Consider the following 16422-nt stretch of genomic DNA (forward strand, 5'->3'; position numbering starts at 1 on the left):
TTGTATTCCATAGATTTACATGATGTTTAAGTTATGTAAGAACTACAGCAAGTAAACTGGCATAAACAGGTTTAGGAACAACCAACTGACTTGTTAAACATGTAACTCAACTAGTGGGCCAGAAGTACCTGAATATACTAAAAATAGCATACTAGTTGAGAGTGGTCAGCATGTTGAGGCATATTTAATAAAGGGCAAAAAAAAAAGGTATTGTCTAAGGCAGGTCAGTTAAATGGAGGTCAGTTAAGGAAGCTATTGTAGTTAAAATCTAAAAATGGATGTGTTAAAACAATCATAGATTTTACTGATACATTCAAAGAGAATTCATGTTACGTTAGAGTTTATATTGTTTATAAAGATAAATGATGTACTTTGGATATGTGTTGATATCTAAATATGACTTACATATGTTTATGTTACACATTTAAGTAAAACCATGTAGTATTTTTCCATCACTTTTCATACATTCTGCCCCTCTTATATATTCAGAGTTTGAAAATAAAAGCTTAGTTGGATATTGAGTTGGAAAAACTTATAGAGGGGTTGTTTGGAAATGTTCAGAATGAAACTACTACTCTCCATTCTTATGGACAATTTTAAAGAAGTAGTTTGAACATAAAGGCTCACTATTTATTTGGACTGGTATGTGGTACGTTATAATGTACTTTTGAAATTGTATCTATTGATAGTTAATATTTTGGGGTTTTATTTCTCTTGAGATAGATCACTATTCATGCTAGAGGAAAGAATCATGGAGAGTAATGTACTTTACAATTTTGAAATGTCTTCCCTTGGTTCTTCCCCTTCTTCCTTCTTTTGCATATTGTTGGATGCTTGTTAGTTACAGTGCTTGTTTGACTCTTTGAAAATAGTTTATATCTTTATTGTTTCCTAACTAGTAGTATTCCTAGAGTACCATGCTAGTTTAAATTTAGTTATCCTGTCTTGAATTATGGACTGTGGTAATAGTGCATGGCTTATTTGGGGAAAAGAAAAACTTTTAATAAATATTTACATTGCATCTGCTCAGGAAAAAACAATGTGTTAGTTCTTCGTAGATTTTTTGTTGTTATTTTGGTATTTTTGTTATCTATATTTGCTTATAGAACTTTTCATTGTGGTTCATAATCAAAGAAATGAGTAGGAAAGCAAGACAATTTGAAAACATTGACGGGACCTAGTGGAAGTACTCACTGGGCTAAGTGGTAGTAGAGAAGGTAAAAAAAAAAAAATGAATGAAGCAGCAGAATCTGAATGGTAGTTAGTCTTCGCTATAGTTAACCAGGTGGTATGGAGAAACACAAGTATTTATATTCCTGAACTTCTTCAACTCTGTTCCTATTCTGTCGGTTCATAAACTCACTGTTACATATTTCAAGGAAATTACAAAATATAACTGAATTCAGTGAACTTCTCAGAATGAAGTTTACAAATAGAGTATGTATTTGAGTTAAATTTTTAAAATGTAATACTAACCTCTGTTAAATAGGTATCTTTTGCTTTTCTTAAATATGTGCTATTATATGTATCAATTCATCTCTGAAGGCAAAGAATAAATATGGTTGAATTTGTGCATGTGACATCCTTATGAAATTGATAGTATTCATATATGAGGAAATCTGGACTTGAAGAGTTGTGACTTTACTGTGACCATTCATTAACATATTTATTATTTGTTGGTGAACCTAATGTTTGAGCCCACCTTTTCTGATAGAACCTAATTCATTGTTAAATTCACTATTATTTTAGTTTAACAAGTCATTCCTTATTCAAATCATGTTCTTTAGTAATGTGATAATAAGTTGAGTGAAATACTTTTAAGGAACAAAGTATTTCCTGGGAGAATTTGTTACCTGGAAATAATTCTTAACGTGAAGGGATTGGGAATAAGTTAATGAGAGGAAAAATAGTACTCTGTCACTTTTTGGGAAGTCACCTATTTGTATGTTTAATAAATGTTTGTAGAAAGTTGAATTTCTCAGTTATTATCGTTTAATAGTTATTTGCTTAAGACCCAGTCCCTGCTACAAAACTTGCCATGTAGTAGATGTTCAATATATGTTAGTTGATCAATCAAAAGCAATGTTTATGGAGTATTTAAACTGTTATTTATTTTTTAAGTTGTGTTTTGTTTTTTGTTTTTTTGTGTGTGTGCTACGCGGGCCTCTTACTGTAGTGGCCTCTCTCGTTGCGGAGCACAGGCCCCAGACGCGCAGGCTCAGCGGCCATGGCTTCCGGGCCCAGCTGCTCCGCAGCATGTGGGATCTTCCCAGACCGGGGCACGAACCCGTGTCCCCTGCATTGGCAGGTGGACTCTCAACCACTGCGCCACCAGGGAAGCCCCTTAAGTTCTGTTTTTAAATAAAGTACGCGTGGTAAAAAAATATAATCCATGGCATGAAGAGGTTTAAAAAGTAAATGCTTCTCTTTACTCTTAGTCCTGCACTCAAGACATAACAAAAGTCAAATTTTTGGTCTGTCCTTCCAGATACTATGTATGCCTATATAAGCATTTATTTGTTTATATCCTTCATTTTCATTTACACAGATAGCATCATACTAAATCTATCGTTCTGCACCTTGTTTTCTTTTAATATGTCTTGGACATTTACTACATTTTGTTGAATATTGTGGATGTACTATGTCTTATTTATTTGCCCCTTCCCTGTTCTTGGAAATTTAGATCATGTTTAAATTTGTTTTACTACAAACACTCTTGAAACAAGCATATGTAGTATTTAAAATTTTTTTTTATAGTTACTGTCAAATGCCCTTTTAGAAGTACCACTTTTCATTCCTACAGCTAGTACATGAGTGTCCCTATTTCCCCATACCCTCAAATATATATATATTTAATTTAGTTGCACTGGGTCTTAGTTGCGGCAGGCGGGCTCCTTAGTTGTGGCTCCAGGGCTTCTTAGTTGCTGCATGCGAACTCTTAGTTGCAGCATGCATATGGGATCTAGTTCCCTGACCAGGGATCAAACCCAGGCCCACTGCATTGGGAGTGTGGAATCTTCCCACCCGGGAAGTCCCTCCATACTCTCAAGTATTGAGGAAGTCAGGTTTTGGCAAATGTTAAAATATTTGGCAAAGTGCTAGATAAAAATGGTGTCTCATTATTTTAAGTTGCACTTTTTTATTCAAGAGGGTAACTTCATATGTTTATAATTCATTTTTTCCTCTTCTCATAGCTTGTTCATCTCTTTCTTAGTTATTGATTTGTAGCTCTTTATATCATGATATTTGGCAATTTGTCATATTTATTGCAAATGTTTCCCCCCAGGTTGTCATTGTCTATTTTTTCTTTCCTTATTTTATATTCTTTTTAAGCCTTAACAGAAATTAAAAATTGTTATGTGCTCTTATTGTCCTTTTCCTTTATGGCTTCTGTATTTAGTTATGTTTAACTAAAACATAACTCAAAGACTGTAACTCTATATAAATGTAGTTACATTTTCATCTACAATTTTACATTTGAATTTGATTCCTGTGGGAGTTATTTTAGTATAAGAAATGATGTGGGGGCTTCCCTGGTGGCGCAGTGGTTGAGAGTCCGCCTGTTGATGCAGGGACACCGGTTCGTGCCCCGGTCCGGGAAGATCCCATGTGCTGCGGAGCGGCTAGGCCCGTGAGCCATGGCCGCTGAGCCTGCGCGTCCGGAGCCTGTGCTCCGCAACACAAGAGGCCACAACAGTGAGAGGCCCACATACCGCAAAAAAAAAAAAAAAAAAAAGAAGTGATGTGGGAATTAAGCTTTTTAATTTTTTCCCAAATGGCTAACCATGTAGTTTAATACCATTAATTGAAAAATTCACCTTCTCCTCACTGGTTTGAAATGTTACCTTTATTGTATATTACATTACCATGTGTATTTGAGGTTGTTTCTGGACTCTCTTCTCTTCAGTTGGTTTGTCTATTCCTTTTTGTACCATACATAAAATTATATTGCTAATACTTCATTAATCAGTTCTTTAAACTGCTAATGATCCTTTTGTGAAAATAAAAGAAGTGGTTTGTTTGTAGCTACTGAGATTAGAAGACATTTCAGGAATTAGGTAGGTAGAGATTTTTGGTAAAATGGAAATAGTAATGTCTTTAGAATTGGTTTGCCTAAGCTCTATCTATAGTCCCAAGTCTTACCTTAGATATCTGACTTTGTATACCTACTATCTTATAAAACTTCTTTAATTACCAAATGAATGGGATTCATATTATTCTTATTATAGGTTGGATATAGTAAAATTTATTCATCAATTTAGTGTTTCAATATTCTCAGATGGAAAACTGAAAGGTAATGAAAATGTTTACTGCTACATTGAAAAAAATTTTAAGCCAAGTAGCTCTTAAGTAGGTAGGGGTTAGAAGGGAGGAAATTTAAAGATCCTGGCACAATTAAAGAAGCCAACAGAGATGTAAAAGAAAGGGAAGGGGGTTCCCCTGGTGGCGCAATGGATGAGTCTGCCTGCCAATGCAGGGGACACGGGTTTGATCCCTGGTCTGGAAAGATCCCACATGCCGCGGAGCAACTAAGCCCTGTGCACCACAACTACTGAGCCTGTGCTCTAGAGCCCACGAGCCACAACTACTGAAGCCCGCGTGCCTAGAGCCCTTGCTCCACAACAAGAGAAGCCCGCGCTGAAACGAAGAGTAGCCCCCTGCTCGCTGCAACTAGAGAAAGCCCACGTGCAGCAACGGAGACCCAACGCAGCCAAAAATAAATAAATAAAATTTAAATTAAAATTAAAAAAAAAAGAAAGGGAAGGAAATGTTCAAAATTGAAAAGGATCATTAAACAAAAAATTTTTTAAGTGCCAAATAAAGAGTAGTCACATCTAAACAGTTTTGTTTTTATTTGCAGTACGCGGGCCTCTCACTGTAGTGGCCTCTCCCATTGCGGAGCACAGGCTCCGGACGTGCAGGCTCAGCGGCCATGGCTCACGGGCCTAGCCGCTCCGCGGCACGTGGGATCTTCCTGGACCGGGACATGAACCCGTGTCCCCTGCATCGGCAGGCGGACTCTCAACCACAGCGCCACCAGGGAAGCCCTAAACAGTTTTTGAGTAAACTATTTGTCAGTAAAACTGGAAGAAAAAAAAAAATTTTAATTTTTAAAGTTTTCAAATGTGGGATTTTAAAGTAAAAAATTGTGATTTAAATTGATGTTCAGCAAATTGGATCTCACCAAAGATGAGTAGGGCCATAACTAATCATCATACGGGGAACTCCAGATTAGTAAGGAGTCCAAGAAGTTCGCTTTTATCAAATGTGCAATTTTGCTCTATTGAACTGTGTTAGTAAGAACCAAAGGAAAGAGGAAGGTATATCGACCAGTAAAAGCATTAGATAGATACTAGTTGATAATTCTCTTCATTTGAGGAGCATTTGCCAGTGAATTTCTAAAGAAATTAGAACCTTATACTACTAAGATTTATGCCTTTAGAAACTAATATTATCTGTTCAGCAGTTCATTTGGAAATAATTATCTTCCATCTTTAGGTAACTGGAATGTAACTCGAATAATGTAACTCAAATAATTAGATATAGTGGGAAATATTTAAAATATTGGTGAGAGGTTTTGGAAGAGGAAAAATATAAAGAAAGATACCAGTTGAAATGTAGAGCCAAGAATGTTGAAATAACTTATCCAAAATTATGTAATTACAAAATATGTTAGTTTGTTAGGGTTGCCATAACAAAGAACCGCAAACTGGCTGTCTTTTTTTTAATTGAAGTATAGTTGACTTACAGTGTTTCAGGTGTATGGCAAAGTGATTCAGATATATGTGTGTATATATATAATATATATATGTATATACATATAATATATCTATATACAGATTCTTTTCCATTGTAGGTTATTATAAGATACTGAATCTAGTTCCCTGGTTTATACAGCAGGTGCTTGTTGTTTATTTTATATACAGTAGTTTGTATCTGCTAATCCCAAACTCCTAATTTATCCCTCCCCCACCCCCTTTCCCGTTTGGTAACCATAAGTTTACTTTCTTTTATTTCTGTTCCGTAAATAAGCTCATTTGTATCATTTTTTACGATTCCACATATAAGTGGTATCATATATTTGTCTTTCTCTGTCTGATTTACTTCACTTAATAATCTCTAGGTCCATCCATGTTGCTGCAAATGGCAGTATTTCATTCTTTTTTATTATGGCTGAGTAATATTCATATTTTATACACACACACACACACACACCCCACATCTTCATTATCCATTCATCTGTCAGTGGATATTTAGGTTGCTTCCATGTCTTGGCTGTTGTAGATAGCGCTGCAGTGAACATTGAGGTGCATGTATCTTTTCAAATTATCATTTTCTCTGGATATATGCCCAGGAGTGGGATTGCTGGATCATGTGGCAACTCTATTTTTAATTTTTTAAGGAACCTGCATCCATCCTGTTTTCCATGGTGCCTACAGCAATTTACATTCCCACCAACAGTGTAGGAGGGTTCCCTTTTCTCCATACCCTCTCCAGCATTTGTTATTTGTGGACTTAATGATGGCCATTTTGACTGGTATGAGGTGATATCTCATTGTAGTTTTGATTTGCATTTCTCTAATAATTAACGATGTTGACCATCATTTCATATGCCTCTTGGCCATGTGTATGTCTTCTTTGGAAAAATGTCTATTTAGGTCTTCTGCCCATTTTTAATTGGTTTGTTTGTTTTTTGGATATTGAGCTGTATAAGTTGTTTGCATATTTTGGAAATCAAGCCCTTGTTGGTCACATCATTTGCAAATATTTTCTCCTGTTCCGTAGGTTGTCTTTTTGTTTTGTTTATGATTTCCTTTGCTGTGTAAATGCTTTTAAGTTTAATTAGGGCCCATTTGTTTATTTTAGCTTTTGTTTCCATTACTCTAGGAGACAGATCCAAAAAGATATTGCTGTGATTTATGTCAAAGAGTGTTCTGCCTATGTTTTCCTCTAGGAGTTTTATAGTATCTGGTCTTACATTTAGGTCTTTAATCCATTTTGAGTTTATTTTTGTATATGGTGTAGAAAATGTTCTAATTTCATTGTTTTTACATGTAGCTGTCCAGTTTTCCCTGCACCACTTATTGAAGAGACTGTCTTTTCTCCATTGTATATCCGTGCCTCCTTTGTCGTAGGTTAATTGACCATAAGTGCACGGGTTTATTTCTGGACTTTCTGTCCTGTTCCATTGATCTATATGTCTGTTTTTGTGCCAGTACCATGCTGTTTTGATGACTGTGGCTTTGTAGTATAGTCTGAAGTTAGGGAGTGTCGTTCCTCCAGCTCCGTTCTTCTTTTTCAAGATTGTTTTGGCTATTCAGGGTCTTTCGTGTTTCCATACAAATTTTAAGTTTTTTGTTCTAGTTCTGTGAAAAATGCCATTGGTAATTTGATAGGGGTTGCATCGAATCTGTAGATTGCCTTGGGTAGTATGGTCATTTTAACAATATTGATTCTTCCAATCCAAGAACATGGTATATCTTTCCATCTGTTTGTGTCATCTTCAGTTTCTTCATCAGTATCTTATAGTTTTTCAGAGTACAGTTCTTTTGCCTCCTTAGGTAAGTTTATTCCTAGGTATTTTATTCTTTTTGACATGATGGTAAATGGGATTATTTCCTTAATTTCTCTTTCTGATAGTTCGTTGTTAGTGTGTAGAAATGCAACAGATTTCTCTGTTAATTTTGTATCCCCCAACTTTACTGAATTAAATAACAGAAATTTATTGTCTCACAGTTCTGAAGGCTGGAAGTCCGGATAAAGATGTTGTCAGGGTTGGTTCCTTCTGTTGCTTTTGATGGTGTGCTGACAATCTTTGGCATTCCTTGGCTTATATATGCGTCATCCCAATCTCTTCATTCGTGTTTACATGGCATCCTCCCTGTGCATGTAGCTGTGTACAGATTTCCCCTTTTTATAAGAACACCAAGTTAGATTAGGGGCCTATTCCACTCCAGAGTGACCTCATCCTAACTAATTACATCTCCAGTTACCCTATTTTCAAATAAATTCACATTCTGACATACTTCAGATTAGGGCTTCAACATACAGATTTGGGGGTATGCAATGTAACCCATAACCCATGAAAGTATCAGCGTTAAGACTAGAACTCAAGTCTCCCAATTCCCACCTGGTGTTATTTTATTTTATTTTATTTTTTGTGGTACGCGGGCCTCTCACTGCTGTGGCCTCTCCCATTGCGGAGCACAGGCTCCAGACGCGCAGGCCCAGCTGCTCCACGGCATGTGGGATCCTCCCAGAACGGGGCACGAACCCGCGTCCCCTGCATTGGCAGGCGGACTCCCAACCACTGCGCCACCTGGGAAGCCCACCTGGTGTTATTTTATTGTATGTCAATGAGCATAGGAAAAATGCATATACAATGCATTTTATGTTGTGTAAGACTTGCAGGAACATGACTGTTAAATATTTATAAAGCAACTCTTTAAAATTTGTTTTGAACAAAGCATCCTATTAAGATAAAAAGGGTTTTTTTTCCTTTTAATCTTAAGAAGCTCTGTTTGAGATATATGCTTCTTACTTACATGTAAATTTTATCAATTTTTTTTCTAAATAAAAAAAGTGAAAAGAAATTTGTGATTTATTATTACTGTCTTCTGTTAAATCTGTAATAAATATAGTTTGTATTTTAGCATTCAAGTTTCCTTGAAGCAAGGAATACACAAAATTTTCTACATTTGCCTGCTTGAAATAGTTAGCAAGAAGCTTGTTTTCTTAGTTTCTCTGAAGGTCTTTTAAGCTTCACATATACCAGTTTTTACTTAGTATTTTTTTAATTAAAATACAGTTGATTTACAATATTATGTTACTTGCAGGTGTACAGCATAGTGATTCAGTAGTTTTACAGTTTATACTCCATTAAAAGTTATTATAAGATAATGGCTATAATTCCTGTACTATACATATTTAGTATTTTTTATTTAGCATTTTATCTTAATTTCCAAAGTGCTTAAAATATCGTTCATGGGCTCTGAAGTTAAACCTGGATTTAGATCTTGGCTCTGCTTCTTATGGCTAAAGGTACCTTTGAACAGATAACTAAAGTGGTTAAAGATGGGTGCATAAGATCTAAGGGTGGAATGATTATGTGCATTAAACAAAATAACAAAAGCACTTGTACTTTTGTTCTTGGCAACATAAGAGGCACTCAGATTTCTTTAAGTTTATTTTGTGATATGTTTGTATTAGAAATAGAGCCTACAGTTTTAAAGAAGAAAGGAGAAGGTGGCAAAGCTTTTTATTAAAGGGAGAAAAAGATGCAAGTGACTTACTAAAGCCGGAATAGGTGACATGTCATATTTGAACAGGTTCTCATGCATTTCCTGTAAGCAATTTCCTTCAGTGGAACCAAGTGGTTCTGTTTCACAACTTAAAAGAAATTATATGTATGTGTGTATAAAATATATAATATATAAATGGTTAACTGTTTATATGCTTTCTGCATGTTCCTGACAGATTGTTTTTTTCCTTTGTTCTACTATTTATTGTGTGTGGGTTTTTTTTTAAGGCATATTGTACCTTTTAAAAAACCAGATTTATTTAGGCATAATTTACACTCAGTAAAATTCACCCTTTTTAAGTGTACAGTTATAGTTTTCACAAATGTATATAGTCATGTGATCACTACCACCATCAGATTATTGACAGTTTTCATCACCCCAGAAAGTTCTCGCTTGCCCCTCTGTAATCGGTTACCTCCCCATCCCCAATCTCTGGCAACCACTGTTTTGATAGTTTTATCTTTTCCGGAATGTTATATAAATGGAATCATACAGTATGCAGCTCTTTGTGTCTGGCTTTTCATTTAGTGTAATGCTTTTGAGAGTCATCTGTGTTACATGTATCCCTAACTTACTCCTTTTTATTACCGAGTACTGTTCCACCATATATATGTACCAAAGTTTGTTTATTCATTCACCACCTGATAGATTTATGTTTCCAGTTTTGGGCTACCATAAGTAAGTCTGCTAAACATTCAAGTACAGGTCTTTGTGTAAATGTTCTATTTCTCTTGGGCAGATACCTAGGAATGGGATTGCTGGGTCCTATGGTAGGTGCATGTTTAACTTTATAAGAAACTGCCAGGGACTTTCCTGGTGGTCCAGTGGTTAAGACTTCGCCTTCCAATGCAGGGGGTGTGGGTTTGACCCCTGGTCGGGAAACTAGGTGCCACATGCCTTGAGGCCAAAAACCAAAACATAAAACAGAAGCAATATTGTAACAAATTCAATAAAGACTTTAAAAATTGTCCACATCAAAAAAAAAAGAAATCTTTTTTCTTAATTGGGATATAATTGTTTTACAATGTTGTGTTAGTTTCTACTGTACAGTGAAGTAGAGTTCCCTGTGCTATGCAGCAGGTTCTTTTTTTTTTTTAATAACAACTATTTATTTATTTAATTTTTGGCTGCGTTGGGTCTTGGTTCCTGCGTGTGGGTTTTCTCCAGTTGCAGTGAGCGGGGGCTACTTGTCATTGCAGTGTGTGGGCTTCAGTAGTTGTGGCACGTGGGCTCAGTAGTTGTAGCTTGTGGACTCCAGAGCGCAGGCTCAGTAGTTGTGGCACACGGGCTTAGTTGCTCCGTGGCATGTGGGATCTTCCCGGACCAGGGCTCGAACCTGCCTCCCCTGCATTGACAAATGGATTCTTAACCACTGCACCACGAGGGAAGTCCCTGTGCAGCAGGTTCTTCTTAGTTATCTTTTTTATACATATTAGTGTATACATGTCAATCCCAATCTCCCAATTTATCGTATCCCCCGCCCCCCGCTTTCCCACCTTGGTGTCCATACATTTGTTCTCTACATCTGTGTCTCTATTTCCTTTTTTTTTTAAAAAAAAAAAAAAAGAAAGAAACTGCTAAACTGTTTTCCGAAGTGGCAGTACCATTTTATATTTCTACCAACAGTGTATGAGAATTCCAGTTGCTCAACATTTTTGTCAGTACCAGTTTTTGGGTTTTTTGTTTGTTTTGTTTTTTATCTTAACTATTCTAGTAGGTGTGTAGTGATATCTCATTGTGGTTTCAATTTGCATTTTCCTAATGACTAATGATGTTGTACATCTGTTCATCTGCTTTTTATTTATATGTCTTTGATGGTATGTCTGTTCAAATCTTTTGTTTCTTTTCATCTTCTTAATATTGAGTTATGAAAGTTCTTTATATATTCCAGATACCGTAATTTCAGACATGTATTTGGCAAATATTTTCTGCCAACCTAACAGACTGATTTTTGTCACTGTTATTAGAAAATAAATTACATTTGAATATATATTTTGCTGAATTTTTGGGAACCTTTGAAGCTTATTTATTTCCCAGAGTAGTTTCCAAAGATACCAGCACTATTATTAGTTCTTTTCTTAGGTTATTTGTATGGAGGCAACATTTCTCACAATTTTTTTAATTTTAATTTTTTAGTTTGGGTCTACAGTGGCACACTGCCATTTAATTAAAGTGACAAAGCTTTAGATTTAAAGTTACAAGCTGACAACTCATCAGGGAGTGATTTCACCAGGGAAGCTGGTATTACTGTTGAGTTTCTTCCTTGGAGTGAGTGCTGTGTAGGCTTGATCTCTGTCCTTTCTTCATCTAAGGAAGGAAACCATAGCTGATAAAAAGAATGAGATACGCTCTTAGTCCCCAAGTAGAGATATATGTTATGCAGCAATTACTTCTTTTAAAAATATATGTTCTCACTAGTGAGAATTTATCACTTAAAAAAGAAAAAGATCATTTATAAATTGATTATAAGGAATCAAGAGACCAAGAAGTCATGACCAGTTGAAGCTCATCCAGAAATCAAGGTGGTCTCTAAAGTGATAATGTCTTGAGGGTGGGAGATCGGGTTGGGTAATAATTTTTGAAAACTTATGTATAAACCCAGTTTCATAAAGTGAGGTTTTCTCCTGTTATGAAGGACTTCAAGTGGTTTCATTTGGCTTTTAAAAAATTAGGAAGTTCATCCAGGTAAAGATTCATCTACTCTATCTCCTTGCCCATAAAAAGAATAGTAAGTGGTAAAAAGTTTTTTAATCCGGGCTTCCCTGGTGGCGCAGTGGTTGAGAGTCCGCCTGCCGATGCAGGGGACGCGGGTTCGTGCCCCGGTCTGGGAGGATCCCACATGCTGCGGAGCAGCTGGGCCCGTGAGCCATGGCCGCTGAGCCTGCGCGTCCGGAGCCTGTGCTCCGCAACGTGAGAGCCCACAACAGTGAGAGGCCCGCGTACCGCAAAAAAAAAAAAAATTTTTTTAATCCCAAAAGGGAGAAAAGTGAGGAGACAATAGAAGACAGAATTTTAGAAGCTGGAAAAGCTGGAAAACATAGACCAGTACTAAGTGAGTTTGTAGATCTGAGAAATCCAACTCCTAAGCTATGAGTTGGGAATGCTGTGAACTAGATTTCCATCACAACTATATAATACTTCAGCAGTACCAGATACCTCTTGAAATAAGAATTGGGAGTGGAAGTTGTAAATAAGGAAGATGAGTCAAATATCAGGTTAAGAAACAATCACATCCCCAGATTTTTCTCCCCCAACTGTGGGCAGTTGGGTGATTGACCCATCCCTAACCTGACAAAATATGGTGTATTATTCTTTTAGGGTGGATAAAATAGTGATCTCTGGGCTGGAAAGTGGGGAAATAGGCACTAGAAAAAAATTGAAAGCAAGGAATAGAGGGTGATTAAGTATGCTGACTGAATACTGAAACCTCCTCCATCCCATCCCACTCCTCTTCCCCACTTGGTTCCCAAAACACTAGCTAACAAACTTTCACTTTCAGGGCAGGAGGTTGCTGGAGTCTTTTCTAGAGAATCCAACCAGCTCAAGAGGAAAGACCTAATGATAGCATTAGAGCTTCCCCAGCAAAGTAGACCAATTACATTATCCCACAGTGAAGCCCATCTTTGACTAAACTATCCATGGCCTTACAGCTTCCCATCAGTTTTTAGATCCCCCACTTTTAAAAATGAACAGTCAACAACTACCAGGCATGTGAGGAAAGTTTTCAGTATGAAAGAGATCAAGAGAGTAAATGCAATACTAGGCAACAAATTACTCAAATATTTCACAAAAATAAGAAAATTTGTTAGTATTCCCAAAGAGCTAAGAGTATTTGGAATCATTAAATCAAAAAGTATACTATTGGGACTTCCCTGGAGGTGCAGTAGTTAAGAATCTGCCTGCCAATGCAGGCGACATGGGTTCGATCCCTTGTCCAGGAAGATCCCACATGCCGCAGAGCAACTAAGCCGTGTGCCACAACTACTGAGCCTGCGCTTTAGAGCCCGCGAGCCACAACTACTGAGCCCATGTTCCACAACTACTGAAGCCCACGCACCTAAAGCTCGAGCTCCGCAACAAGAGAAACCACTGCAGTGAGAAGCCCACGCACCGCAACGAAGAGTAGCTCCCGCTCGACGCAACTAGAGAAAGCCCATGTGCAGCAGCAAAGACCCAATGCAACCAAAAAAAAAATTAAAAAAGTATACTATAAAAAAGGAAGAAGAGTATATGCATCATTTTGAATTATGGTTGCACCCTGATATTCATTGTAGCACTATTTACAATAGCCAGGACATGGAAGCAGCCTAAATGTCCTTCACTACAGGAATGGATAAGGAAGATGTGGTACATATATACAGTGGAATATTACTCAGCCATAAAAAGGAACAAAATAGTGACATTTACTGAGACGTGGATGGACCTAGAGACTGTCATACAGAGTGAAGTAAGTCAGAAAGAGAAAAACAAATATCGTATGCTATCACCTGTATGTGGAATCTAGAAAAATGGTAGAGATGAGTTTATTTGCAAAGTAGAAATAGAGTCACAGATGTAGAGAACAAACTTATCTTACCAAGGGGAAAAGGGGGGATGGGATGAATTGGGAGATTGGGATTGACATATATACACTACTATGTATAAAATAGATAACTAATGAGAACCTAGTGTATATAGCACAGGGAACTCTACTCAATGCTGTGTGGTGACCTAAATGGGAAGGAAATCTAAAAAAGAGTGGATATATGTATACGTATGACTGATTTACTTTGCTGTACAGAAAGAAACTAACACAACACTGTAAAGCAACTATACTCCAATAAAAATTAATAATTAAAAAAAAAGAGTTAAGGTGTTCTCACAGTTATAGAGAACAGACTTGTGGTTGCCTCCGAGGAGGGGGGTGGTGGAGGCATGGCTTGAGAGTTTGGGATTAGCAGATGCAAACTATTACATAGAATGGATTAACAACCAGGTCCTACCATATAGCATAGGTAACTATATTCAGTATCCTGTAATAAACCATAATGGAAAAGAATATGAAGAAGAATATGTATACACACACACACACACACACACATACATGTATAATTGAATCACTGCTGTACAGCAGGAATTAACAGATTGTAAATCAACTATACTTCAATAGAATAAATTTTTTAAAAAAGAAAGTATAAAAAAGAACTCTTAGAAATTATAAATATGGTTGCAGTGATGGAAAAAATTGGAAGGGTCAGAAGTTAGAATTATAGACATTTCCCAAAAAAGTAGAAAAAAGAAAAAAAGATAGTGAATAGGAGAAAAGACAAAATTAAAGGAATCATCCAAGAGTTTTGAGATTTGAACAATGGGAGCTTCAGGAAGAGAGAACAGAGAAGAAAAGAATCATCAATGCAAGAATGCAAGAAAAATTTATGGAAATAGAGAACATGAGTTTTCATACTGATAGGGCCAAGGAGGGGCCAACATAACAGATGGAAAAAAAAATCATAAAAGAAACATTTTGAGGTGAGTCAGACCACTGAGAAGAAAGAAGATCCTGAATGCTTCAGAGGGAAAAAAAACAGATCACAGCAAAGGATAAGGATTCAAAGTAACTGTGGACTTCTCAGGAACAACCCCGGAAGCTAAAATGCAATAGGCCATGCCTTCCTTCTTCTGAGGAAATATTTTCAACCCTGAATTCTGTATCCAGCCAAACCACTAAGGAAGTATAAGGGCAGATAAAAGCATTTTAAAATATGAAGGTCTTAAAAAATTTACTTCTTGTGGTTTTTAAAAAATGTTTTATTTTAAAGATACATAATTGGATCTCTAAAGATGGAGCAATATGTTTTGAATTTGCTTCAGAATAATGCATTTAGTGAAGTGTGAATTTGTGAGGGTATAGTGGAAACAAGAATGACTACGAGTTAATAACTGTTGAAGCTGAATAGTGGTATGTGGGGGTCGTTCTTTATTTTTGCATATGTTTGAAAATTTTCATAATAAGTAAGAAACACACATTTTACATTCTTCTGGAAAATGTGCCATTTCAAAACAAGGAAGTATTAAATAAGAGGAACACAGGCAGAGGATGTTGTCCTCAAAGTGTGATATCCAGGCCAGTAGCATCAGTATCAGCTGTGGACTTGTTAGAAATACAAATTCTCAGGCCCCACCTCAGACCTAATGAATAAGCTCTGGTTATGAGGTCCAGCATTCTGTCGTAACAGACCCTCCAGATGATTCTGATGCGTGCTAAAGTTTAGAACCACTCTCCTAAAGCAAGAAGACTAGCTGTGCTCAAGAAGAGAATGGACGTGACTGGTGGTTTATTCCATCTAATTTTCTTAAGTGCTTCTTCACTGGACTTTGATAGTTGATGTGACATTTAGATCAATCAAGTGTTTATATATAAGGGCAGAGAAATTGCTATTAGTTGTGCTATTATTGCTAGCAATCTGAATGTGTGTAAAAGGTTCAGACTTTGGGAAACTGTTAAGGTTAGCGATTGTCTCAGAAATGGAATAGTTAGTTATAAGGAGAAGAGATGAACATCCTCTACACCAACCTGGCTGTTTGTCTGACTGGCACCTTGACATTCTCTGCTAACATTGCCCATTGAATTCTGTGTTTACCTAGAATAAAATGTCTTTTTCCTCCTCCATTATCAAACACCTGTCTTTCCTCTGGGCTCAGTCTAAACCACAACTTTTCAAAGAACAGCTCCTTGTCTTTTTGTCTTAACTATAAGATTTTTAGAAAAGTAACATAGACTGAGTGGCAGTTATGTGGTAAGCATTGTGCTAGGTATTTTGCACGTCAACTCCTTTGGTAGTCATAATACTCTCCTTATACATAACCAAATAAATATTACCTTATATTGTATATTTAACCTTTTCATATATGTGCTTTTATCTTGTTTTGTGCCTTTGATGCTTATAGGAGAAATAGTAATTGCCCACTCCTGTTTCAAGGTGGAAGGATTTCCATTAGCCCAGTGGTTCCCAAACATTAAGTGTTCATCTAGAATCATCTAGAAGGCTTGTTAAAAACAGATTCCTAGGCTTCCCTGGTGGCGCAGTGGTTGAGAGTCTGCCTGCCAATGCAGGGGACACGGGTTCGTGCCCCGGTCCGG

The 16422-nt window shown here is 36.7% G+C and overlaps 1 protein-coding gene across 3 annotated transcripts in view; it reads left to right on the forward strand.

The window, feature by feature from the left end:
• The window catches only part of CERT1 (ceramide transporter 1), a 129005-nt gene that overhangs the window by 6411 nt on the left and 106172 nt on the right, over positions 1–16422 (forward strand). The gene's annotated exons all lie outside the window — the stretch shown is intronic.

The sequence above is a fragment of the Orcinus orca genome, chromosome 3, assembly GCF_937001465.1.
Source record: "Orcinus orca chromosome 3, mOrcOrc1.1, whole genome shotgun sequence".
Lineage (NCBI taxonomy): Eukaryota > Metazoa > Chordata > Mammalia > Artiodactyla > Delphinidae > Orcinus > Orcinus orca.